Here is a 26,065-nt window from a genome sequence, read left to right as displayed (position 1 = left end):
AGGTATTGCCCAGGTGTCTGAATGCCTGCTTTGGGATACCTCCTTTTCTGATAGTCTATATTCCTGTAAGTACTGCCTTCGGTCTACTGTTGGGCTTTATCTTGTATTGTATCTCTGTGTCTCTTCACGTAATTTTGTTGCACTACTTTAATGATGAGGGCTTCATAATTGGATTTTCACTAAATGGTACGAGCTGCAGTTCCAATGATGACAGAAAGCACGGGCTTCCTGTGTTAGGTATTCAAGAGCAAGGCAGATATCCTGGGCACTTGAGCTGAGAATGTCACTCTCTCTTTTTGCCAGTCCTCTTCCCCACCCTTGGAGACAGGAATCCCCTTTTGTTCACACAGAAATGTAGCTGAAGTCGGTATAAAAGTTCCCTTCTCTTCTCTTCTTTGTCTCTCAAACTCCCTGTCTCTACCTTCTGCCTTTCCTTTTCCATGACTCAATCCCCCAGGTCCACTGCTCCATTCCAGCCATGATCAGGGTGTCCTCCAGCTGCTGGCCTCTGCCCTGGCCATCCCTCAGTGAGGAATCCGCAGGAGGATTATGGAGTTCACGGGACTGATCAAGAAATCTCTGCTCTTCAGAGCCCTCCTACACATGGTGCTGTATGGGGAGAGCTGGCAGCCTGGGCGAGGGTCCGACTCCATGTGTGGCCTCCTCACTCCTCTCCCACAGTCACTGCTGGTCCCTCATCCTTACCCACCATTAGAAATCAGCCATATGCTAGGGAAAGATACCTGTCTATTTGACCATGAGGCACCAGGGAGTCAGTACATATTTCCACAATAAATGAGCATAAGCACCTCCATAAATCTAGATGTAGGAGGTTCCCACCACCCCAGAAAACTCTCTCGGGCTCCCCACACAAAGGGTGATCTTGCTACTATCCACCATCACTGCCATTTTTGCCAGTTTGTTACCTGTGTGTACAAGAACCCCACTGTGTGCACTGATGGAGAGTGACAGTAGGTTCTCCTAGAAGCGGATGCTGACAGAGACAGAACGGTGAAAGGTGTATTAGGGGACACTCGGAAGGACAAAGTGGAGGGGGCAGGATGGGCAGGGAAAGCATTCAGGCAGATCTGACACCCTTTTTAAGTATATAATCACCATAGTCTGTCACCTTGCACAGTCCTCTTCAAATTTCAAAATAGTTGTCCCATAAGGCAGTGAGATTTAAGAGATTTTGGTGTAATTCCCTATAGTCTTATGTTTTCCTACATGCGTTCTGTCTTCTGTAGTTCATCTGTGGCCTCAGATGAACATTTGAGTGTGAGGCTGCATGTGTGAGTCTATATGTAATGGAAAATGATTGTCTTCAGATCTCAGATGTAGATCTCTGAATATACACATTCTCATAATTTTCTTTTCTTTGGTAGGTCCTGGATTTTAATAGAAGTCCCTGGGCTGAGGTGTTAACAGTCTTCATTTAATGAATTTCCATGAACATCTTTTTTTTGATGATCGTTGTGTGGAGATATCATCTTAATTGAAACTGTGAGAAGGGTGAGTGGACACTTCCCAGACATTTTGCAGATGCTTTATGTATTTAATGTCTTCTTCTCATCATGTTGTTCAAAACAAATATTTTTTCACAGATGACACAGCTGAGGTTCTGTGTAGGTCCCACTGAGAACTGGTATTAGGGCTGAGCCAGCAAGAACACAGGCAAAGCCTCAGAATATTGTGAGAGAAATTTGAGGAAATGGAAAGCTGTAGTCCGGGTGATGGCAGGGGTCCAACAGGGGCGGCTTCTGGCCAACCCTCAACTGTAGGTTGACCCAGGGTGAAGGCCAGTGCAGGCACTCAGCTGATCTAGATCTTCTCCACTTTCAGTGTCACTGAGGGATATGAACTTGGGCAGACAAGCATTTCCATAAGACCAAGTTAAATTTCCCATATCTCCAGGACTTTTTTTTCACAAATATCCAGATCCTTCAGAAAACCCAAGGAGACAATAACCTTTTTAGGTGATTACCTAGGTGCACTTTGACAAAAGTGACATTTCATAGGTGAACACAGCCTTGTGCACTGAGAGTGATCCCACATAGCAGCTCTGTGTCGACCTCATGCTCCCTGCTGAGGCTGTGACCAGGAATGGCCTGCAACTGCGTCTCACTGACCCCAGCACCCTCTGCACCTCCTCAGACTCTGCTTACTGTCCTCACTTCCCTTTTATTCCTGTGTGATTCAGGTTTCCCCCTTTCCTTCACTGGTGCTTCCATTATGGTGATCACAAGGTCTGTGTCATATAATGCATGTGCCCCATTTCACACAGGACGCCTGAGGCACCTAAATTTAAAGGTGCACCTCATCCTTCACAGAACCCACAACATTGTGTCTGTAAAATCCGCACTAGTACCTCTGATACCTCTGCCTTTGTGTAAACATCCTCTTTCTTTTTGACAAGAGAAACGTATAGCTCACCTCATTACAGGGAAATGACACAGCCCATTGTATATAAGTCCTGAGAAACTTGAGATATGGTACAGTGTCCTTAGCCAGGTTTGCAGGTGGGTTGCCAAGACTCAGAACCATCATTACATCATTCCCACCAAGTGTTTCATGAAGAAGATGCATGTGTTTTACCAGTCACTCATCCAGCTCAGGTCATCTTACCAAGTGGAGTAGGTGGAGGAGCTGGTGGAGGAGGGGGAGGTGGCCCACAGCCCATGGCTGGTGATGAAGGACAGTCCATGTGATAGGACATGCAAGGCGATTGTGGGTAAACATGGCTCTCTTGTATACAAATGGCCCGCAGAACAGAAATTACAGGTATAATGTTTTAGAGGCTGTGTCATCCCCCTCTTTCTGAATAGTAGGGTTAGGATTGTATTGTTTTAGTAAAGCATATAGAGGCTTAGCTTTAAGAGAGAAGTTTGGAATCCAGTTTTGACAGTAGACAGTCCAAGAAAGCTTTGTAATTGGCCCTTCGCTTTAGGTGGTGAGAAACTGAGGATGCCTTGATCTGCCTGGATCTGGATGTGGGCCTTGTTCTGAGAACAGGTGAGCTAAATAACTGACCTGAGTTTGAGCAACCTGCAATTTTTCTGGAGATTTTATGGGCCTTTGACAGCCAAAAGTTTTCACAGGTGGATGCTGTCTTCCTGTGAAGAGGCATGAGGAGGGGAGCAAAGAAGGAAATCATCTGCACATTGTAACAAAGTACAGCCTGCAGAACACTGTACATCATCCAAACCTTAAAGGCTTGTGAGAAATATGAAGCACTCTGTGAATCCCAGGGAGGTTACAGTCCAGGTGTATTGTCATTCTCTACAAGTGAAGGCAAAAAGATACTGGCTATACTTATCACCTGGAATGCTAAAAACTATACCACATATATCAAGTACAGTGAAAACTTTGTTTTCAGTGGGAGTGGATGTTGGTAGAGTAGAAGGTTTGGGAAGAAGGGGATATCGAGGGATAACAGTGCTATTTATTGCTTGGAGGTCCTGGACAAAGTACTATCCTCAGCAGTTGAATTTTCTCACAGGTATTACAGAGGTATTACATGGACTACTGAAGGGGATGATGAGGCCATGAGCCTTGTAACATTCTATCATGGTGTTGATGCCTTCAAGCCCTTCTTAATTTATGGGATATTGATTAATTCTAGGGAGAAGTTTTTCAGGATTGATTTGAATCTTGATGGGAGGTACACTGTGGATTCTGCCAAGATCAGTTGAAGATTTTGCCCATAAAGAGGATGGTAGCTGATCCAATAGGAATAAATGATCAGTACCTCCAGACTCAACTATAGTGCCAACAGAGACAAGGCATAGAAAAGCTGCCAAAAGATCATTTATTTCCCCTTTTTGCTATTTTGGTTACTGTTGTCACATTCTAGAATTATTTTTCCCTTTTGGGCAAAAGAAGTTCCAGCATGATATTTTTCTAAGAAATCTCTGTCCAGTTAATAAATAGTGGCCAAAGAACTAAGAAGAATAGGGTGTGTGTCTCTCAGAGGGCCTGGATCAAAGGGAATAGGTTCATAGATAGGAACCTGTTGAGATTTAATAGATACCCACTGATTGAACTCTTTTTGTACTCTGAAGCTGGGGCTGCTTTATAGCCCTGGGGTTAGTTCCAGCTTCAGTAAAGACAGAGATATATTCATTCCCAATCTGGAGAGTAGTTTCTCCAAACAGATTAAGAGGGAGGCTTGGGAAGTGCTCAGTTGTTCCTTGGAATCCCACCATTGGGAATTGGGAGTACATTGCAAAGGTTGGCAAGAGGGCTGAAGGGCCTTGAAGCTCTTAAATTTATAACCATCTTTTTTGCAATGTCCTAGTTCTTGCGGTAACAGCAGGAACTAGGCTTCTAGTTTTAGGGGGTCTTTATGTGCTGGAGTTGAGCATTGAAAATTTAACAGTCTTTCCACTAGGTGACTCATCTAGCGTCTGAGCAAACTGGTTGTTGAGGTTAATTAAACCTGGAGTGGATATAGTTTCCCATTCCATCTTGGTCCTTTTAACTAAAAGGGAAAGATCCCAGACTAGCACATTAGTAAACATAGATCTAAAGGAGGAGCAGAGTTTGCATTAAAGACAATTTGGAGTCAAAAGTGATAATCATGAACATATTCATGAGGCTTTTTTTGTATAAGACTGAATTTTGTTCCAACCTTCAGGCTTAGGAAAAACCATTAAAATTACTCATTGGAGGGGCATCCAGGTGGCTGTCGGTTAAGCGTCCAACTCTTGATTTTGGTTCAGGTCATCTCACGTTTGTGGGATCAAGCCCCACATTGAGCCCTGTGCTGAGAGCACAGAGTCTGCTTGGGATTCTCTGTCTCCCTCTCTCTCTTGCCCTCCTTCAGTCACACACTCTCTCTCTCAAATAAAAAAATTTTAAAAATTAATAAAAACATTGCTCAGCAAAGAATTCCAGCAAGTTTTTGAGGATCTTGCCAAAAGATAGCAGTCCTGTTTCTCTAAATCTTTTTTTTTTTTTTCCTTCCTGGCCTTGACTGGTATTTATTTTTCTCTACTTGTATCAAAGCAGCATGACATTGTCAATGTTGACGGTGGTACAGGGAGGGAAGGGAGTTTCTTTTGTTTTTTGTTTTTTTAATTTACATCCAAGTTAGCATATGGTGCAATAATGATTTCTGGAATAGAATCCAGTGATTCATCCCCTGCATATAACACCCACTGATCATCCCAACATGTGTCCTCCTTAATGCTCCTTGCCCATTTAGCCCATCCCCCAATCTAAAATCCCTTCAGCAACCCTCAGTTTCTTCTCTGTATTTAAGAGTCTCTTATGGTTTGTCCCCCTCACTGTTTTTATATTATTTTTGCTTCTTTTCCCTTATGTTCATCTGTTTTGTATCTTAAATTCCATATGAGTGAAGACATATGATATTTGTCTTTCTCTGACTAATTTCACTTAGCATAATACACTATAGTTCTATCCACATTGTTTCAAATGGTAAGATTTCATTCTTTTTGATCACCAAGTAATATTCCATTGTGTGTGTGTGTGTGTGTGTGTGTGTGTGTGTGTGTGTGTGTGTGTATATATATATATATATATATATATATATATATATATATATACCACATCTTCTTTATCCATTCATTGGTTAATGGACTTTTGGGCTCTTTCCATACCTTGGCTATTGTTGATGCTTCTATGAACATTGGGGTGCATGTGCCCTTGAAAACAGCACACCTGTATCCTTTAAATAAATACCTAGTAGTGGAATTGCTGGGTCATAGGGCAGTTCTATTTTTAATTTGTTGAGGAACGTCCATACTGTTTTCCAGAGTGGCTGCACCAGTTTGCATTCCCACCAGCAGTGCAAAGGGGTTCCCTTTTCTCCACATACTTGCCAATATCTGTTATTGCCTGAGTTAATTTTAGCCATTTTGATAGGTGTGAGGGGGTATCTCATTGTGGTTTTGATTTGTATTTCACTGATGATGAGTGATGTTGAGCCTTTTTTCATGTGTCTGTTAGCCATGTGGATGTCTTCTTTGGAAAAGTGTCTATTCATGTCTTTTGCCCATTTCTTCAATGGATTGTTATTTGGGTGTTGAGTTTGATAAGTTCTTTATGGATATTGGATACTAACCCTTTATCTGATATGTCATTTGCAAATATCTTCTCCCATTCATCAGTTGCCTTTTAGTTTTGCTGATTGTTTCCTTAGCCATGTAGAAGGTTTTTATCTTGCTGAGGTCCCAGTAGCTCATTTTTGGTTTTGTTTCCCTTGCCTCCAGCGATATGTCAAGTAAGAAGTTGCTGTGGCCAAGGTCAAAGAGGTTTTTGACTGCTTTCTCTTCTAGGATTTTGATGGCTTCCTGTCTTACATTTACGTCTTTCATCCATTTTGAGTTTATTTTTTTTCTGTGGTGTAAGAAAGTGGTCCAGTTTCATCTTTTGCATGTTGCTGTCCAATTTTCTCAACACCATTTACTGAAGAGACTTTTTTCTGTTGGATACTCTTTCCTGCTTTGCCAAAGATTAGTTGGCCATATGTTTGTGGGTCCATTTCTGGGTTCTCCATTCTGTTCCATTGATCTTTGTGTCTGCTTGTGTGCCAGTACCATCCTGTCTTGATGATTACAGCTTTGTAATATATCTTGAAGTCCAGAATTGTGGTACCTCCACTCTTGTTTTTTTTTTTTTTTCAGGTTTGCTTTGGCTATTTGGGGTGTTTTCTGATTCCATACAAATTGTAGGATTGTTTGTTCTAGCTCTGTTAAGAATGCTGGTGTTATTTTGATAGGGATTGCATTGAATATATTTCTTTGGGTAATATCAACATTTTAAAAATATTTACTCTTCTAATCCATGAGCATGGAATATTTTTCCTTTTGTGTGTGTGTGTGTGTGTGTGTGTGTGTGTGTCTTCTTTAATTTCTTTCATAAGCTTTCTATAGTTTTCAGTGTACAGGTTTTTCACACTTTTGGTTAGGTTTATCCCTAGGGATTTAATGGTTTTTGGTGCAATTGTAAATGGGATCGGTTCCTTGATTTCTCTTTCTGTTGCTTCATTATTGGTGTATAGAAATCCAACTGATTTCTGTGCATTGATTTTATATCCTATGACTTTGCTGAATTCATGGATCAGTTCTAGCAGTTTTTTTGGTGGAATCTTTTGGATTTTCCACATAGAGTATCATATCGACTGAAAAGACTGAAATTTTAACTTCCTCCTTGCTGATTTGGATGCCTTTTATTTCTTTGTGTTGTCTGATTGCTGAGGCTAGGATTTCCAACACTATGCTGAATAACAGTGGTGAGCGTGGACATCCTTGTCATGTTCCTGACCTTATGGGGAAAGGCCTCAGTTTTTCCTCATTGAGGATGATATTTATAAGTGGGTCTTTTGTGTCTTGCTTTTATGATCTTGAGGTATGATCCTTCTATCCCTTCTTTCTTGAGGGTTTTTATCAAGAAAGGATGCTGTATTTTGTCAGATGCTTTCTCTGCATCTATTGACAGGATCATGTTCTTATTCTTTGTTTTATTAATGTGATGTATCACATAGATTGATTTGCAGATGTTGAACCCTGCATCCCAGGTATAAATCCCACGGGATCGTGGTGAATAATTCTTTTAATGTATTGTTGGATCTGGTTGGCTAGTATCTTGTTGAGAATTTTTGCATCCATGTTCATCAGGGAAATTGGTCTGTAGTTCTCCTTTTAAGTCGGATCTTTGTCTGGTTTCGGAATCACGGTAATGCTGACCTCGTAGAATGAGTTTGGTAGCTTGCCTTCCATTTCTACTTTTTGGAAAAGCTTCAAAAAATAGGTGTTAACCCTTATTTAAATATTTGATACAGTTCCCCTGGAAAGCCATCCAGCCCTGGACTCTCTCTCTCTCTCTTTTTTTTTTTTTTTTTAATAATCCACTTTCTTCACTGGTGATGGGTCTGTTCAAATTTTCTGTTTCTTCCTGCACTTTTGGTAGCTTATATGTTTCTAGGAATTTCTCCATTTCTTCCAGATTGCCCAATTAAATGGCATATAATTGCTCATAAGATTCTCTTAAGATTGTTTTTTTTTATTTCTGCAGTGTTGGTGGTGATCTCTCCTCTTTCATTCTTGATTTTATTTATTTGGGTCCTTTCCTTTTTTCTTTTTCATCGATCTGGCTAGGGGTTTATCAATTTTGTTAATTCTTTCAAAGAACCAGTTCCTGGTTTCATTGATCTGTTCTGTTTTCTTGATTTTGATATCATTGATGTCTGCTCTAATCTTTATTATTTCCCTTCTTCTGCCTGTTTTGGGCTTTATTTTCTGTTCTTTCTCCAGGTCTTTAAGGTGTAAGGTTAGGTGGTATATTCAAGACCTTTCTTCCTTCTTTAGGAAGGCCTGGATTGCTATATACTTTTATGACTGCTTTAGCTACATCCCAGAGGTTTTGGGCTGTCGTGTTATCATTTTCATTGGCTTCCATGTGCTTTTTAATTTCCTTTTTAATTTCTTGGTTAGCCCATTCATTCTTTAGTAGGATGTTCTTTAATCTAAGTATTTGTGGTCTTTCCAAATTTTATCTTGTGGTTGATTTTGAGATTCATAGCATTGTGATCTGAAATTATGCACACTATGATCTTGATCATTTTGTATTTATTGAGGGCTTATTTGTGACTCAGTATGTGTTCTGTTCTGGAGAATGTTCCATATGCACTCAAGAAGAATGTATATTCTTCTGCTTTAGGAAGAAATGTTCTGAATATATCTGTTAAGTCCATCTGGTCCAGTGCGTCATTCACAGGCACTATTTCCTTGTTGGTTTTCTGTTTAGATTATCTGCCCATTGCTGTAAGTGGGGTGTTGAAGTCCCCTACTATCATGGTATTATTTTCAAAGAATTTCTTATGTTTGTGATTTATTGATTTATGTATTTGGGTGTTTCATGTTGGGGGCATATATGTTTACATTTGCGAGTTCTTCTTGGTGGGTAAACCCGTTAATTATGGTATAATGCCCTTCTTCATCTCTTGCTACAGTCTTTATTTTAAAATATAGTTTGTCTGATATCAGTATGGCTACTCTGGCTTTCTTTTGGTGACCATTAGCATGATAGATCATTCTCCCTTCCCTTACTTTCAATCTGAGGTGTCTTTAGGTGTAAAATGGGTCTCTTTTAAACACCATATAGATGGATCTTGTTTTCTTATCCATTCTTATACCCTACGTCTTTTGATTGGAGCATTTAGTCCATTGACATTTAGAGTGAGTACTAAAATATATGAATTTAATGCCATTGTGTTGCCTGTAGAGTTGGAGTGTCTGGTGGTGTTCTCTGGTCCTTTCTTGTCTTTGTTGCTTTTGGTCTTTTTGTTTTGTTTCACCTTTTCTCCCCTCAGAGAGTCCCCCTTAAATTAATATTTCTTGCAAGGCTGGTTTAGTGGTCACAAACTCCTTTAGTTTTTGTTTGTCTGGGAAATGCTATTTCTCCTTTATTTTGAATGACAGCCTTGCTGGATAAAGAATTCTTGGCTGCATATTTTTTCAGTTCACATTGATTATATTCTGCCACTCTTTTCTGGCCTGCCAAGTTTCTGTGTATAGGTCTGCTGCCAACCTGATCTTTCTTCCTTTGTAGGTTAAGGGCTTTTTTCCCTTGTTGCTTTCATACTTCTTCCTTTCCTGTGTATTTTCTGAATTTGGCCATGATATGCCTTGTTGATGGTCGGTCTTTGTTGAATCTAATGGGAGTTTTCTTTGCTTCTTGGGTTTTGATGTCTGTGTCTTTCCCCAGGTTAGGAAAGTATTCCACTATAATTTGCTCACATAAACCTTCTGCCCTTTTTTCTCTCTCTTCATCTTCTGGGACTCCTTGATTCAGATGTTATTCTTTTTTTTTTTAAGTCACCGAGTTCTCTACTTCTTATATTGTGCTCTTCTGCCTTTGTTTCCCTATTTTTTCTGCTTAATTATTCTCCAAAAATTTTGCTGATATATTGCTGATTTACTGCTCTGCTTTGTCCATTTTTTTCTGCCATGGCATCCATTTAAGATTGCATGTCAGTTATAGTAGTTTTAACTTCGTCCTAATTAGATTTTACTTTCTTTATCTCTGCAGGAAGGGAAAGGGATTCTATTCTTTTCTCAACCCGTGCTGGTATTCTTACTATCGTGGTTCTGAATTCTAGTTCAGACATCTTGCCGTATCTGTGTTGACTAAGCCCCTGGCTGTTATTTTTTCCTGTTCTTTCTTTTGGGTTGAATTCCTTCACTTTGTCATTTTGGAGGAAGGAAAAAAAATAATAAATTTAAAAATTTAAAACAACACAGAAAAATCAAGTAAAGGTAGCTATATCCTAGGTGTGTTTTGGTCTGGTGGTTGAAAGAAGCTTTATATAATAGAGAAAAAGGGAAATAAATGAAAAGAATAAAAAAAATAAAAAAGGTAAGAAAAAGCTTAAAAATTAAAAACAAATGTATACAATAAAGTAGAATAAAATGAAGAAAATGAAAGAGAATAAAGATATTTACAAAAAAATTAAAAAACGTAAAAAGAATTAGTTTTTTTAAAAGGAAAATAAAAATAATTTTTTTCCTTCGTGTATGCAAGAAAAAGAAAAGAAAGAAGAAAAAGAAAAAAAAAATCAAATAGATGAACCAGCACACAGAATGAAATCCTAATCAAGTTACATCCGGTTTCCCCTAGAACTCAAACTATGAAGCAATCTATAGTCCATACTCTTTAAAGCAGGCAGAGAGATTTGTGGTAGTTCTCTAGGGCATGTGCTTAGAGGGTACAGTTGGGAAGGGCTTGTTATAATGGCTCCATTCTCCACTAGGTGGTGCTGTTTAACTTACTTGGGTGGATTGTTGTGAGCGCATGTATGCACATGCGTGGGAGTGGTGAGAGTGGCATTACTCAGCTTCCTAGTTTCTGGCACAGGAACTCTGTGTTCTCACCCACCCATATTCAAGCATGCCCTCCTTTGTCTCAGGCCTCTATCCACTCCCTGCTTCTACACTGTCCGTGTCCAAGCTGCCGGTCTGCCAGGTGGCACCTCCCTCTTGAATTTTATCTCAGATGGGGCTGTGTTTTCAAACCCCTCACTTCTGAGAACTCAGCAGCTTGGACCTGCTCTGACCATCTGGGGAAGGGTCTCGCTGAGCACTGGCCAGGTGCTAGCTTGCCCCAGAAAATGTTCATGTGATCCTTGCAGTGGCAAAGGTTCAGAGATTATGGCAAATCACAACACATAGGTGGCACCAGGTTTCACTGCACTCTGGCATCTTTGTTCTAATACCAGCAAACATGGCTGCTCTCTGGGGTCTGCTGAGACCTTTGCCTTTGAGGAAGCTGTATGGTCTCTACCAAATGCCCTCCAAGCAGGGGAACCTCTTCTCCCCATGTGGCCCACAGACCCCTCAGACCTCTCTGTCTGCTCATGGGGATTCACCTTTCCCACCAGAGCATCACCAGGTATTGAGATCTGGAATTTCCAGCTCTGTGCTCCCCTATTTATAGAATCCTAATGGGATTGAAACCCTTTCCTTTCTCTCTATCAATGGTTTTGGGGAACAGATTTCTTATTCAGTCCCTCATGGGTGTTTCCACTCTTTCTCTCCAACTGCTTTTGGGGGAGTGTTTTTCCTGTACTTTCCCAGTGCACCACACTCTCCCCCAGTTTTTCTGTCCTCTCTCCCCCCAAATAGCTCCCTACCCTCCACAGCTTCTCTCTCCCCCACTTCACCTCTCTGTACTGCATATCTGCCAAATTCTGTGGCTCAAATTATGCACATTGTTGTATTCATCCTCAGATCAATTTGCTAGGTGTGCACAATGGTTTGGTGCTGATCTAGATGCATTTCAGGGATGAGAGAAGCTGAGAACTTCCATGCTGCTCTGCTGTCTTGGCCCCACCCAAAGAAGTTTCTCTGTTTCTCTAAATCTTGTTCAGGATGTTCTCAGTGGGTGAGTTTCTTGCTATATTTGGCCTAGCTCTCAGTAACAAGCATGTGAACCAATGTTAAAAATCTGAGAAACCAGGTTGGTAAGTTGGAATGAATATGTTAAATTCTTCAGCAAACATATAGGGGTCCTCAGTCATTTTAGGAAATGCTTTAACTCTGACTCGAAATTCAGCTTTAGTCTTATGCACATAAAATACTTGGGGTCTGTTTATTTTGATGAATTCCCAATAGTTTATTTCTGCTTTTTATTCCTTTTCCTTAGGAGACGTATCTAGAAAAATGTTGCTGTAACTGATGTCAGAGAATTACTGACTATTTACTTCTAGGTTTTGTATGGATTTAGGGCTTTAATCAATTTTGAGTTAATTTTTGTGTATAGTGTTAGAAAGAATCCAGTTTAATTCTTTTATATGTAGCTATCTAGTTTTCCCAGCAGAATATATTGAAAAGACTGTCTTTTCCCTATTGTATATCCTTGTCTCCTTTGCTATAGATGAACTGATCATCTATATGTGGGTTTATTTCCAGAGTCTCTATCCTGTTCCACTGATCTATGTATCTGTTTTTGATCTAGTGCCATGCTGTTTTGATTACTACAGCTTTATAGTGTATCTTCAAATCTGAGATTGTGCTATTTCCAGCTTTGTTTTTCTTTCTCATTATTGCTTTGTGTATTTCAGGTCTTTGGTTGTTCCATACATATTTTAGGATTATTCTAGTTTTGCAAAAAAAAAAAATACTTTTGTTATTGAGATAGGGATTGCATTCAATCTATAGACTGTTTTGGGTAATATGGACATCACACCAATGCTAATTATTCGAATACAGGAGCATGGAATATCATTCCATTTGTGTTATCTTCAATTTAATTAGTGTTTTATAGTTTTCAGAATATAGGTCTTTCACCTCTCATAAAGAGCTTTTGCACAGAAAAGGATACCATCAGCAAAGAGCACAACCTACTGAATGGGAGAAGGTATTTGCAAATGACATATCTGATAGGAGTTAATATCTAAACTATAAAAAGAACTTCTACAACTCAACACCAAAAAACAATCCAATTAAAAAATGGACATTTCTAAAAGACATTTTTCCAAAGAAGTCATACAGATGGCCAGTAGACATATGCAAAGATAAGATGCTCAACATCACTCATCATCAGGGAAATGCAAATCAAACTGTAATGTGATATCACCTCATGCCTGTTAGAATGGCTAAAATCAAGAACACAAAAAACAAGTGTTGGTGAGGATGTGGGCAAAGAATAACCTCGTGCACTGTTGTTGGGAATGTAAATTGGTACAGCCACTGGGGATAACAGTATGGTATTTACACAAAAAATTAAAAATAGAAATATCATATGGCCCAATACTACCACTATTGATATTTACCAGGAAAACACTAACTAGAAAAGATACACACACCCTTATGTTTATTGCAGCACTTTTTACAATAGCCAAGATATGGAAGCAATCTTAGTGCCCATTAGTAGATGAATGGATAAGGAAAAAGTGGTATACGTATATGATGGAATATCATACAGCTTTAAAAAGCATGAGATCATGCCATGTGAGACAACATAGAAGGACCCAGAGGGCATTAAACTAAGTGAAATAAGTCATGCCCAGAAGGACAAATACCATATGATTCCACTCATAAATGGAATCTAAAAAAAAATGAATAGGAAAATAAGCAGAATCAGAACTATAAATATAGAGAATAAAAGGATGGTTATTGGACAGCCGAGGGGGGGTACAAAATGGAAGAAGGGGAGAGGGGGATACAGGCCTCCAGCTGTGAATTGAGTCATGGGAATAAAAAGCAAAGCATAAGGAATACAGTCAATGATACTGTAATGGTGATATAATGGGACAGGTGGTAGCTATGTGGTAGAGCCCCTCCCTAAGGAATGTGGTGGAGGCCTTCTCAGAACAAAGGAAGGCAATGTGACCCAGTGAACTCCCAGACACATATGCATAGCTCTGACAGGACTCTGTAACTTGGACTGGGTCCAATCAGACTATATGTGTCACTGTATATGGGAGACAAAGAAAGAGAAATTGCATAAAAGGCTACACCCCACTGCACTCAGGGCTCAGTTTTCTAGGTATGAACCCCTTGAGCCTATGCAAGCACGACGAATAAAGTTGCTTCCTGGACAAAGAAAGCCTCAGTGTCCCATCTCTCTGTGCCAGAATCCTGCTATATTTCTTGGGGGCTTGCTTCAGGGATTTGGGGATGGTGCATTTCCACCTCCTTTGTTGCTGGGGTATGAACCTTGGAGCACCAGCAGAAGTGACCTCACCTGGTGCCAGCAGACCACTTGATCCATAGGAGGCTAGCCCCTCCCGGCACACTGGGGCCAGGGCCCCAGATGCACAATGGAACCTGGTGAGGCCCAGGAACCAGTTTAGGGAATATCGCTGGTCAGACTGGTAAAAACTCAGGTTTGTTTTGGTAGACCTTCCCCTAAGCAGCAGAAGGGGAGCCTGACCACCTCCCAGAGTTGCCTGAGTAGTTCCATAAGGAATAAGAAATCAAGCCACAACTCTAAGGTGCTGGGCATCAGGTTGGAGTCACTCTATGACTGTGTGTGAATGAGATGGACAGTGGAAAGGTTCCGACCTGACCAAAGGGCTGAAGCAAGTGTTGAATCCCAATCTACGGTTCCATGGTGAGTGACTTCATACAGCTTAAGGTGGCATCAGACTTCCTCATGAGTCTTATCCCGGTCAGGGCTTGATACTGGACCTATCAATGCTAAGAGGCACCTGAAATATCACCTGGAGGATGGAGATTCCTGGCCTCCTGAGGGAGGTATTCAGTCAGTACTATCTTAAAGTTAGATCTATATTGGGAAAGAGAAGGTAAATGGTCAAAATTTCCTCATGTATAGTTGTAAGTTAGGTGCTAACCTTCTGGCCCTTTTAGGGGGCCAAGAAAAGCAAGTTCTTCCAGACTTTCCCCTTGAGAGCTCTTCTCAGGAAAAGCCACCTGTTAGACCCTCATGTCCTCCTTATCCAGGATTGTCAGAGATGAAAAGTTTCAGGTTACCAAAGCTCTTGATAGCTGTGTTAACAATTACTCATGAAAACCTTGAGACACATGAAATTAACCATCGTTTCAAGTCATCCCTTTGCTAACAAATTGCAACAGAGAAAACAGGAGCTTCTTTGACCTTTAGTAAATGTTGGTAAACTTTCACATTTCATGCTGACAACTCGAAAGATATGTCTATCTTAATTAAACCAACGAACTTAAATTAGTTTAGATATTGAGTATGTTCCACCTTTTAAGTATGACACTTAAAAGTCAACCAATTTGTTCCCCATTGTCAATTTGTACCTGGGACACTGGTGAGGAATCCGAAGTGGGCAGTGTAAGTCCAAGGGTGTGCTCTTTGCCCTTTGATAGTAAAGGAAGCAGGAGGAGCCAATGGTGCCAGAGGCACCGAGGATGGTACAGGAACCAGATATGCAGGCAGTACCCAAGGTGGTGCAGAAACAGGAGGAGGGGGAGGGGAAGGCAGGGATGGGAGGTCATCTTCCTGCTGCCTGGAAGGCTGGAGGCAGGTAAAAGCCCAGAGGGCAGAGAAAGAGCTTTTCTGGTCCTAAAGCCTGTCGTCTCAGACAGATGACCAGATGCAGATGTTTTTTCCCCACACTCAAGGGGAATTGGGCAGTACATATCTGGTCAGTGAAGACAGGGAACTTCCCTGAAACAAAAGGAGTTTTGGCAGCTGCTTGGGAATATTATTATTATTTTTTAATTTTAATGTTTATTATTTGAGAGAAACAGAGACAGAGAGCAAGCAGGGGAGGGGCAGAGAGAGAGAGGGAGATGCAGAATTAGAAGCAGGCTCTAGGCTCTGAGCTGCCAGCCAGAGCCTGATGTGGGGCTCAAACAGATGAACTGTGAACTGCGAGATCATGACCTAAGCTGAAGTCAGCCATTTAACTAACTGAGCCACCCAGGTGCCCCAGGAATATTCTTTAAAGTCCCTGTCCCAAGGGAGATTCACCAGAGACAATTGGCTCCAATTATAGCCATTAACCTGGGAAATGAATGAAGGAGAAGCTCCCACATACAGCTAGAGGAACCTGAGCCTATAAGGAAGAACAAAGAGTGTCACCATCCCCTTTGTTAGGGATGGCCTGTGTTTCCTCAAGCAAGATGGGTTTGTTCAGAGGAGGCCTGTTTAAACAATCATCCAGTATATCAGGAGGGAGTTTATCAGCCTGGTTAGTGGCCAAATATATTCATCAAGAGGCCCTTAGATCAGGGTCCTGATTGGGGACCATTCAGGCCTGGACAGAGGGTACCTCAGTCCATTTGCCCTGTTCCTGCAGAAGAGATCTAATGGAAAAGCTATACTTAAGCTTAATGTCCCATTAATGGGCCATTTTCCCTCGTATCCTAAGGAATAATGAGACCTTGCAGTGTTACAAAAGACCAGTCCTTTTTTAAACCTTGCAATCTTAATTGGTTCCAGTAGGTTGAAAGGCATGCCAAAGGAGAGTCTACCAGTCTGTGGCTTCTCTTTTTGTTCTTTTGATGAAGATTAGTTCTTATTTGTTCTTGCTCCTTCAAATTTTATTTGAAGCATTAGAGTCCAAAACATAATACTAGGTTTGAGAAAAGAAAGCAAAACTGAGAATTTGCCCTGAAAACATCTGGTGTACTTTAGCTTACTTTGTATAATAACAGTAAAGCTATAGATGCAACTATGTGATCATTCCTGGCATAAACACATACTGAGTCAAATGTTGATGTAGGGGAGTTTGGATGCAAATTGTCTGACAAAAATTATATGTCAACTGTAATTATGTTTTGAAATCCATTCCTAATTGTACAATACTATCATGAAAATGGTTCCTTTTTAAAAAATTTTTTTTGAGAATGTGCATGAGCAGGGGGGAGAAGCAGAGTGGGAGGGAGAGAGAATCCCAAGCATGCTCTATGCCCAGTATGGAGCCCAGTGCGGGTCTTGATCCCATGACCCTGGGATCATGACCTGAGCTGAAATCAAGTCAGATGCTCAACCAAATGAGCCACTCAAGCAACCCCAAAATGGTTCTTGTTTAATGAAAAATATTTGAGAGCTTCAAAAATTTTCTCAGGATGCTGAATCTCTTCGTTATCTTTTTTTCTTAGCGGGCTTGTCACATCATTCCTCCTGTTCATTTTCTGTCCTTCAGATGTTTCTGATCTCACTCTCTTACATACTCCTTTGTCATTTTATGAGTGATTTTAATACTTTCCAGCATCAGTGCTCTTAGCATCTTGAAATCTTACACCTCATAGACCATTGACAGCAGAGGCCAGCATCAACAATGTTGCAAGGAGGGTGAGGAATAGCCACTTGAATGAATTAGAGAGGAATACTCAAGAACATTACCAAAGGACAAACCTTTCTAAGGAAAGAGTTAGTGTGTTTTCAGTTGTACAAGGTTTAGTTAGATCCTGGTGGAAGCATGACTTTGTCATTGCATTTATGTGGAGTTTACATGTGGGTTTAGAAAATGTGTGTGTTTCTCTGCTGATGCATGACAAAGCCATCACAGTGATCAATGGTACATGCAGCAGGTTCCTTAGGAAACATCATTGTGTTGGTGGCCAGTGGTAGTTTGCTCAGCATCATTCTAACCATGGATCCTAATGAGGATCCGGATGATCCCTTCCCCATGGTTTAGTCAGAACCCACTGACAGTTTTAGGGATAAGATGAAATCTTCTGACCCCCCCCCACAGCACCAGAGCCATGATAGTTGCTGCTTCCTTCCCTTCTGAGATGGACAAGGTCTGTCAGGACTTTTCTACTCATCTCTGAGGAGGAAGCCTGTTTGAGGGAGCAAGGGAGGGTCTCATCAGCCCTCTTTGCTGCATAACATGTGGAATCAGCACCTGACCCTTCTAAGTCATTGCCTTTTTGTTCTCTACTATAAGGGGCTTTCAGAATGATTAGTGGTCATTCTGAGGGGCATACCAAGTGGGAGAGGGCCTGGGGAGCCAACGAGGTGGCTGGGGGTGTCCTGAGCATCTTGTTTGGTAGGTGGTTCCACAGACGAATGCACATGTACAAATTTCATTGAGCCATTTTACAGTATTGTGCAAATTAAATTGTGTATTTTATAAACTCAATTAATAATATCATTTTAAAGTAATTTTGATAAGAACAAAGAGTACTTAAAAGCAAGTGCTTCTAGCAGTGATGGTTGTAGAACCACCATGATAAATTTCATGGTGTGCAAATATCTTTTTCTTTTCTTTTCTAAAAAAAAATTTAACTGAAGTTGAAAATATCTACATAAAAGTGCTCAATGAATTATCCTATTGTGGGTAAATATCTCAATTAAAATAACCAACCCAGAGTGAGTCTGTGATCATTATAAGTTGTTCAGTTTGTCTGGAGCCTAAGATTATTCATCTTAAATTCAGCTTGTTGTCTGACTGTGACAGAGAAGGGGGAACAGATGTTGGATGGCAATTATCATCTTGGCTCTAAATGGCCTGGAAGGTCTAGACCAAGGCCATCTCCCAGTGACCCCTGGCATCTAACCCCCGACAGTAGTGTATGCATGACCCTTCTGAGAGTTTCTCTGGTGCAAACTCTTCCCCCTCCCAGGATACCCCCCATCACCTGGTGAAGTCCCATTTATCCTTCAGATGTCAGGGGAAGTAGGACTTTTTTAGGGGAGGTACCCTTGTTCTCCCAAAATAAGTAATTTCCTTCTAAATTGTATCTTTATGGCCTTATTCGGTCCTTCCCTTAATAACACTTATTTCAGTTTCTGGCTATATACTTAGTACACAGTTATTAGACCAAATTTTTTTTTGCTCTGCTATATCTGAGCCCCATGAAGCTGGGCTGTATGTTCTGGCTCACCACGATGTACTTGCTTAGAAGAGAATAGGCTTATTCATCCATTAGTATTCATGGAGTGAATGAATGAATGAGTGAATGAATCAGAAACTTGGATACAGACAGGGATGCACAGGACCTTTTGCATGTTCCTTCAGTTCCTTAGCACACATGGAAACTATGTCTTGGAACTCTAGTTCAGAGTATCTCCACTTTGACATTTTAGAAAATACTTCAAAGTATAAGAAATGTTGACTTTGTTCATGGCTCTGTGTGCCACCTGGCTACACGTTGGAGCAAGGCATATTTTTTTTTAAGTTTACTGATTTATTTTGTGAGTGTGGAGAGGGGCACAGAGAGAGGGGGACAGAGAATCCCACGCAGACCCCATGCTCAGCATGGAACCTGATGTGGGGCTTGATCTCATGAATGTTGAAATCATGACCCGACCTGAAATCAAGAGTTGGATGCTCAATGGACTGAGCCACCCAGGTGCCCCTAGAGTGAGGCATATTAATTAACCTAAAAACTCAAGCTGAGGCAGTAATATAATAGGACATGTAGGAGGCAGTCTTCAACTTCAGATCAGAAGATCTTATTGACTTTGTTACAATTACAGTCCATGTGCCAAAAAAATGCAGCCTGAATATTAGAATGAAACAGGTGATTATTCAACCCTGAGGCCTCAACGCTAGCTCATGACATGGGACAAATTACTTCACCATTTGAGTCTGTGTTACATTAGAAAAACTGGGGAAGTAACTGTGCTTTCTAATCCTTTATGAAGTATAAGAGTCATGATGTGTGGAAATGACTCTGCACCTTGCACACAGTAACAGCTTAATCTGTGGTAACCTTCTTACTGTTATGAGAATGTGATTTACTGAGAGCAGGGACCCTGTTTGTTCTCTACAAGGTCCCTAAGACCTTGAATCATGTCTGACACATAGCAGGCATTTAACATTTGTTGAATGAATATTTGGCAGTCTTGGAGAGAAGGCAGAAGGAGGAATGGGACATACTTGTAAAATAGAATGATTTTTCTAGAAAAAGTTTACATTATCTTACAGCACCCCATTTCCATGTATATTTAGACAGTAGAGAGTCTTTTCTTCTTTTTCTTAAAACATGCTTATATAATGGGGAATAGGATGCAGAATTTGCCTGAAAGTTTCAGATGAAGCACCATAGCTCAGGGAGGACTAAACATGTACCCTCTTCCCTGACCAGAGGCAGTGAGATAAGAAACTCTGGGGAGCATATGACTGTTGTATTTTATTTTTAAAAAATGATTATTTGTTTTTGAGAGAGAGGGAGACAGGGAGAAAGTCAGAGTGCGAGTTGAGGAGAGACAGAAAGAGAGGGAGACCCAGAATCTGAAGCAGGCTCCAGGTTCTGAGCTGTAAGCACAGAGCCCAATGCAGGCCTCAAACTCATGAACTGTGAGATTATGACCTGAGATGAAGTCGGATCCTTAACCCACTGAGCCACTTAGGTGTCCTGTGACTGTCATATTTCTTATATGGAGTGTCCATTTTTCATGGTTGGGGCCCAAAACAGAGGCAGGTGACAGGTATCTGGGCTCCCTGAGACAGTTATCCTACATACCAAAGGAAGATATGACTCTTCAAAATATGACACTTGAAGGCCTGGGTCACCCAGACCTGCCAGCTGCTCAAAAACCAAGAAGGAGTCATTGATCCTCCAGGTACTGAATTGGGCTGATGAGGTCGAGCATGCCCTGGTGGAACATCCAGCAGTGGCTGAATCGGCTGTGGTGAGCAGCCCGGACCCAGTTCGAAGGGAGGTAAGGAGGAGGACACAGAGGTCATTGTGTCTGTGTGTGAGCACCTGGAAGGCAGATGCAGGAAAAACATTTTCCAGGCCATATCTCCCCAACCTCCCACTTAGGGTGGAGGGAGGGCAGAATGCATGTGCATGTGCATTTACACTGTGTGGTCACCAGAGGGCACTGTGGCCCCAACTATGTGTGACAGAAAATGATGCTTGTGAATGCTGCTCCTACTGCTGCTGCCGACAATTTCCTATTGATGAGCCCTTTTTATGTGACAGGTTATTTCCCCCTCACAACAGCCTAATTCATTAAGGATTCTGATACCCTTTTTTTAATAGTGAAGAAGCATAAAGAGATTAAATGACTTTCTTGATCACAAAGCCCTTAAGTGGTGGAGGTGGAATGGGAATCTGAGAGATCTGGCTTCAGAGCATGCATTCATTGATTCAACAAGTGTGTGTTGAGTACCTAGTATGTTTAAGGCCCTGTGCCCTGTAATAGGGACATAAATAACTTAAAAATGGTTAATTACCAACATTTATTTCATGCCCACAGAACTCTATCTACAATAATAGTAAAAATGGTAATGATAATGATAGGAATACAAATAATTTAAACTGGCTTCACATTTTACATGCATTATCTCAATGAATCTTGACATAAATGCAATGAGGAGTGAAGCTATGCTATCCCCATGTCACAGAGAAGGAAATGGAGGCTGAGAGGTTATTTTCTAAGGCAAAGAGTGGAAATTGGAAGTATGGAAACTGGTCCTGTTTTTTTTCCAAAGGCCCAACTCTCAACTTGTTTTTCCATTTATTTAATAAACATTTACTTTTTAAACTACGCATTTGTTTGCCACTCACCCTGAGCCTCACTCTGGTTCTGCATTGCAGGTGATGAAAGCATTTATTGTCCTGACCCTGGAATTCCTCTCCCATGACCAGGACCAGCTCACCCAGGAGCTGCAGCAGTATGTGAAGTCAGTGACAGCCCCATATAAGTACCTGAGGAAGGTGAGTGAGGGCAGATGGATGGGATGTGCTCCCCTCCACTGGTTCCTGGGGCTCTGCTCGGGTGGCTGAGGTGAAGCTTATGTAGCCAATGGAATAAACATTTTCCTATGCAGAAGAAGCAATTCAACTTAGGGATTTGGAAGAATCAACTCAATCAGATGGAACCTCTGTCCTATGTCAGAAACATGGCTGACATGTCATCATAAAGAAAAAGATGAAACAAATTCTCAGAGATGTCAAGAAGATTATTTGTGAGGAGTTAAGATGACAGAGCACCATGGAGATCCTGAGCTTGCCTTATCCCTGAAACAGCTAGATCAGCATGAAACCATTTTAAACACCTAGGAAATTGACCTGAGGACTGACAACAATCAACATAACTTGAGCCACAGTGTTCAGCAGGTACATGGTGCAGAGAGGTGAACTGAGGGAGAGAAAAGACAGGGAGGGTAGGGAGATGTTTTTGCAGAGAGAGGACAGAGAAAGAGAAAGGGGGAAAGTGTGGTGCATTGGAATTGTGCAAGAAAAGCACTCCCCTGAAAGTAGCTGGAAAGAAAGGGAGAGAAAGAATAAAAATGCTTACAGGGGACTGAACAAGAAATCAATTCCCCAAAACCTTTGACAGGAAGAAAGGAGAGGGTTTCAATATCACCAGGATTCTATGAACAGTGGAGTGCAGAGTCTGAAGTTTTGTAACTCAGTGCCTGGCTGTGCTCTGGTGAGGAAGTAGGGCGGCTCCCCAGGAGCAGGGAGTGGGGCCTGAGAGGTCCATGGGCCACATGGGGAGAAGTGATTCCCCTGCTTGGAGTGCACTTGGTAGAGGCCATATGGCCTCCCCTCAGACAGAGATCTCATGTGGACCCCAGAGAGCAGCCACATTTGCTGGTATTGGGACAAAGACACCAGAGTGAAACCTGGAACCAGCTGTGTTTTGTGATTTGCCATAACCTCTGAACCTCTGCTGCTGCACGATCACACACATGTTTTCTGGACAAGCCTTCCCCTGGCCGCTGCTCACTGAGACCCTCCCCCAGTGAGTCAGTGCTTGTCCAAGCCCAGCTGTCTCTGAAGTGTGGGGTTTTGAAACACAACCCCATCTGAGATAAAACTCTGGAGGAAGGTGATGCTTGGCAGGCAGGCAGTGTGGACAGGATAGGGTAGAGGTGGGGAGCAGACAGAGGCCGGAGACAATGAAGAGGTGCTTGGTCGTGAGTTGGTGAGAGTGTGAAGTTCCTGTGCCAGAGATGAGGGAGCTGGGTGAAGCCATTTCCACTTCTCCCATGCATGTACATGTGTACACCCACACCAATAAGCTATAGTGGAGAACAAAGCCATTATACTACGCATTGCCCAACTGCCCCTTCAGGCACATCTCCTAGTAGACCAGCACAAGTCACTTCACTTGCTTAGTGTATGGACTATAGAGGGCTTCATAGTTTCAGTTCTAGGTGAAACTGGATGTAACTTCGTTCGGGTTTTATTCTGTTTCCTGGTTCATTTATTTGTACATTTTCTTCTGTTTTGGCTTAAAATACAGACTTTTTTCTTCCTTTGTTTGTTCTTCTTTGGAAACAGAAAGGGAAAAACTTATTTTTGGTTTATTTTTTTATTTTTGACTTTTTAAGATCTTTTATTCTATTTCATTTATTTTATTTTATTCTAATTACATACATTTTAATTTTTGCTTTTTTTTCCTTTTCTTTCATACTTTTCTCTATTCTAGCAAGCTTCTGTCAACAAGCCAACCAAAACGCATCTAGGATATAGCATCCTTTATTTGAATTATTTTTTATTTTACTAATTTTTTTCTTCCTCTAAAATAACAAGATGAAGGATTCACCCCAAAAGAAAGAACAGGAAGAAATGATAGTCAGGGGTTTAATCAACACAGATATAAGCAAGATGTCTGAACTAGAATTTAGAACCATGAAAATAGGAGTTCTACCTGGGGTGGAAAAAAGCATAAAATCTGTTTTTGAAGAGATAAATAAAATCTAGTCAGGATGAAATTAAAAATGCTCTAACTGACATGCAGTACTGAATGCATGTCACAACGACAAGGATGAATGAAGCAGAGCAGTGAATCAACAAAATAGAAGATAAATTTATGGAGAATAATGAAGCTGAGAAAAGGAGGCAAACAGGCAAAAGAGCATGCTACAAGAAGTAGTCTCAAAAAACAAAAAAAGGAATAACATCTGAAAAATAGGAGTCCCAGAAGATGAAGAGAGAGAAAAAGGGACAGAAAGTTGATGTGAACAAATTATAGTGGAAAACTTTCATGATCTGGAGAATGGCACAGGCATCAAAATCCTAGAAGCACAGAGAACTCCCATTAGATTCAACAAAAAACGACCACTACCAAGGCATATCATAGTAAAATTCAGAAAATACACAGATAAGGGAAGAATTATGAAGGCAGCAAGAGAAAAAATGTCTTTAACATACAAGGGAAGACAGATCAGGTTTGCAGCAGACCTGTAAACTGAAACTTGGCAGGCCAGAAAGGAGTCACAGGATATTCAATGTGCTGAATGAGAGAAATATGCAGCCAAGAATTCTTTATCCAGCAAGGCTGTCATTCAAAATAAAAGGAGAGATAAAAGAGTTTCCCAGACATTCAAAAACTAAAGGAGTTCATGACCACTAAACCAGCCCTGCAAGAAATTTTAAGGGGGACTCTGGAGAAAAGAAAAAAAAAAAGAAAGAAAGAAAAGGAAAGACCAAAAGCAACAAAGATTAGAAAGGACCAGAGAACATCACCAGAAACACCATATCTATAGGCACCACAATGGTACAAAATTCATCTTTCAGTACTCAATCTAAATGTATGGACTGAACACTCCAATCAAAAGAAATAGGGCATCACAGAGGCTAAGAAAACAAGTTCCATCTATATGCTGCTTACAAGAAACTCACTGTAGACCTAAAGATGCATGCAAATTGAAAGTAAGGGGATGGAGAATCATGCTATCATGCTAATGGCCATCAAAAGAAAGCCAGAGTAGCCATATTTCTATCAGGCAAACTAGATTTTAAAATAAACACTGTAACAATAGATTAGAAAGGGCATTATATCATAATTAAGGGGTCTATCCACCAAGAAGATCTAACAATTGTAAACATGTATGCCCCCAACATTAAAGAACTCAAATATATAGATCAATTAATCACAGACATAGGAAGGAAGAAAGGTCTCAAATACACAACCTAACCATATACCTAAAGGAGCTGGAAAATAGCAAATAAAGGCCAAACATGCAGAGGAAGGGAAATAATAAGATTAGGACAGAAATCAATGATATCAAAATTAAAACAAAAACAGTAGAACAGTTCAATAAAACCAGGAGCCTGTCCTTTGAAATAATTAATAAAATTGATAACCCCCTAGCCAGAGTGATCAAAAAGAAAAAAGAAAGGACCCAAATAATTAAAATCATGAATAAAAGAGGAGATATCACGGCCAACATTGTAGAAATTCAAACAGTAAGAAGAGCACTATGAGCAATTAAATGCCAACAAATTGGCCAATCAGGAAGAAATGGACAAATTTCTAGAAACATATAAACTACCAAAGCTGAAACAGGAGGAAATGGAAACTTTGAACAGATCCAAAACCACTAAAGTAATTGAATCAGTAATCAAAAATCTCCCAACAACGAGTCCAGGGCCAGATGACTTTCCAGAGAAATTCTACCAAACATTTAAAGAAGAGTTACCACCTATTGTTTTGAAGCTGTTCCAACAAATAGAAATGGATGGAAAACTTCCAAACTCATTTTATGAGGCCAGTCTTACCTTTGTTCAAAAACCAGACAAAGACTGCTCTACAAAGGAGACCAATGTCCCTGGTGAACCTGGATGCAAAAATTCTCAACAAGATACTAGCCAACTGGATCAAGCAGTACTTTAAGAGAATTATTCACCACAATCAAGTGGGATTAATTCCTAGGATGTAGGGCTGGTTCAGTATCCACAAATTAACCATTGTGATTCATCACATTAATAAAAGGACACGAACCACATGATCCTCTCAATATAGGTAGAAAAAGCATGTGACAAAATATAGCGTCCTTTCTTGATAAAAGCCCTCGAGAAAGGAGGGATACAAGGACCATACCTCAAGATCATAAAGGCCATATAAGAAAGACCCACAGCTAATATCATCCTCAATGGGGAAAAACTGAGAGCTTTCCCCCTAAGGTCCAGAATCAGACAAGGATGCCCATTCTCACACAAATATCCAACATAGTATTGGAGGTCCTAGCCTCAGCAATAAGACAATACAAAGAAATAAAAGGCATCCAAATGAGCAAGGAGGAAGTCAAACTTTCACTGTTCATAGATGACATAATACTTTATGTGGAAAAGCCAAAAACCTCCACCAAAAACTCCTGGAACTGCTACATGAATTCAGCCAAGTCGCAGGATACAAAATCAGTGTACAGAAGTCATTTGCATTTTTATACACCAATAATGAAGCAGCATAA

General features: G+C 40.7%; 1 long non-coding RNA gene across 1 annotated transcript; it reads left to right on the top strand.

Moving 5' to 3' along the window:
- LOC123382613 lies at positions 1-22,044 on the top strand. Its single transcript, XR_006591237.1, has 4 exons — positions 1-65; positions 1,386-1,512; positions 2,948-3,012; positions 21,456-22,044. It is a non-coding gene; the product is annotated as an uncharacterized LOC123382613 (long non-coding RNA).
- Positions 22,045-26,065: the final 4,021 nt, after the last annotated feature.

The sequence above is a fragment of the Felis catus genome, chromosome E3, assembly GCF_018350175.1.
Source record: "Felis catus isolate Fca126 chromosome E3, F.catus_Fca126_mat1.0, whole genome shotgun sequence".
Lineage (NCBI taxonomy): Eukaryota > Metazoa > Chordata > Mammalia > Carnivora > Felidae > Felis > Felis catus.
Note: the sequence above shows the minus strand (reverse complement) of the source record. Positions and strands in the feature narration are given on the sequence as shown.